Source organism: Cyprinodon variegatus, unplaced genomic scaffold (assembly GCF_000732505.1).
Source record: "Cyprinodon variegatus isolate N-32 unplaced genomic scaffold, C_variegatus-1.0 Scaffold2603, whole genome shotgun sequence".
NCBI classification, from domain to species: Eukaryota; Metazoa; Chordata; class Actinopteri; order Cyprinodontiformes; family Cyprinodontidae; genus Cyprinodon; species Cyprinodon variegatus.
The window spans coordinates 1-2,283 of NW_015153056.1; the positions used below are offsets into that span (position 1 = coordinate 1).

The window sequence follows — 2,283 nt, forward strand, 5'->3', positions numbered from 1 at the left end:
GTCTAAGTCTAAGTCTTTCATTTAGACTTAGACTTAGACAAATTTGACTGTCATTCTATACACACATAGTGTATACAGAACAAAATTTCATTCATTACAGCTCTTTCCATTTCTTAAAGTGCAGCAGTGATAAAATGTAAACATGGTGATCACATTTAGTCATTATATTTTAAGACTGAAATCCGTTTTTCAAGACTGAAACATGTTTTAAGTTAATTCTACTAAAGGAAAGTAAATTTAAGAATAAGGATTTCTTTGATTTCATCGTCAGAAATTTGATTGAAGTCCTGAATTGTCATAGACGAAAAAATCTGTATCTGTAGTTCCCCTGGTGTCCACTAGATGGCAGTAAACCTTGCGGTACTACTGCAGACCGCTCTGTTTTGGGTTCTGTTTTTTATTATACGGCGCTTTACTGTCCATTAGGGGGCAGTAAAGAACCCTGAACTCTGAGCTGATGTGATTAAAGGGAGCAGAAGAAGAGGTTAGTCGTCAGTGGAGGGAACTTAAACAGCTGGTAAGCATCACAGGTTAGAGAAACGTTTACGAAAGGATGATACTTCATGGCTATCGGTCGATTATCAGAGCATTTTAGTGGATTACTGAATAAAACCAAACGGTATGTATGATTTATTTTATTTATTTTCTCAGATTTTTATGTCAGAAAACTGTAATAACTGTGGTTTCGTAACGTATTACTACATTACCTCAGTGGAACTAAAATGAGTAAAAACTCTAAGGCGTTACAGCATCTTAAGAAATGATTGCGCCATTATTATATTCTTTATCGTCTTTTTTCTTGACCTAACATCTATAGAGAGGCATAGAGGAAGTTCCGGGGGAGTGTAGACTTTCTGACGCCTATAAATTAAAGGGTATGAACTTATTTGGGACATCTAAATAAACATTTGAAGCGTCCTTTATCAAAATGCGGAGTGATCGTAAAATAAACAGCCGCGGATGTTTACTATGAGTTTCTCTCATTTAAACTAGTCCTACTTCAAAGTGCTTGTTTATCTTCCTTCTCACACATCCTATTGGTAAAACGCGGGCTTTTAATTCACAGTTTATAGCTTTATCCAGATTAGGGACGTATTACAGGATTTTTGATCATTTTAAGAACTTAATTTCTTTGGTCGGACGCTTTTGGGATTCAGCTGATATTTCTGGCTCCAATTCATCCTGTTAACTGTAGAGCAGGGCGCTGGGTTCAGGTTTTCACATAACGTTTATTACATTTATGTGAAAATTAGGAAATACATGTGTTTAAAAGCAGTTTCCACTGCCATTACGTCGATTATTAGTCAGTAATGATGGTTAAGGAGGCACTTTGAAGCCAAACTGTATTGATGCTGAGTTGATGCTGTCTCACAGAATACTGACACCTGCTGGACATCTAAAGACACTACAGGCAGATTATTGGACAGATAGAATTTAAGTTATTGTAGGTTATATATATATATATATATATATATATATATATATATATATATATATATATATATATATATTGTAATATTTCACATCTATTTTTAAATTGAAAATATCTTTGATAATTAATAATTAAGATGCAGCCAATATATAATGTAAACATTTATCATAACGTTATAATTTTGGGGAAAATTTGAATGATGATGCTGGTGGACTAGGATTTTAAATCATAATTTTAAAACAATAAGTGCAGTAAAAACAGTAAATAAACTAAGAGTGAATTTGAATTTGACTTTAATTCAAGTAAGTTGAGTGATAACTGAGAGGAAAAGGATGACACAAGGAGGAAATTAAAATGAAAACAATGCTCCACAGGCTGCTCCACAATTCTTGATCATTTTATTGATAAACCAAAAAAGATGAGACTTTTTTTTTAGCAGATGCATCATGTTGACAGATATGTTTTTAAATACAGTTTAGTGAGTCAGTCAGTTAGAAACAACTACTGTATCGGTCACTTTTTTTGAATATATATATATATATATATATATATATATATATATATCTTTACAGAATTTCAAAAATTGTTTACATTTTCCTTTCCCAAAGGTGTTGATTTATAAATACAAACAAAACAAATTACAGAAGCCAAGACAAATACAGAGAACACTTTAATATGTCAATCCATACACATTCTGTATTCCTATCCATTTCAAAGATGAAAATTATAACAGTTAAAGTTCCAGAGTAGTTAAGGTTTTCTATCTCCATAAGTACATGTGCCCATGTCTCTTGAAACAGTTTATCTTTAAACTGTAATTTTGCTGTTATTTTTTCCATTCCCATCACTTC

General features: G+C 32.2%; 1 long non-coding RNA gene across 1 annotated transcript in view; it reads left to right on the top strand.

Annotated features, from left to right (window-relative positions):
* Window positions 1–480: 480 nt before the first annotated feature.
* Window positions 481–2,283, top strand: part of LOC107080981 — a 2,883-nt gene continuing 1,080 nt past the window's right edge. Inside the window, exon 1 of the long non-coding RNA XR_001481011.1 lies at window positions 481–619. This is a non-coding gene — a long non-coding RNA (uncharacterized LOC107080981). The remainder of the gene's footprint in view (window positions 620–2,283) is intronic.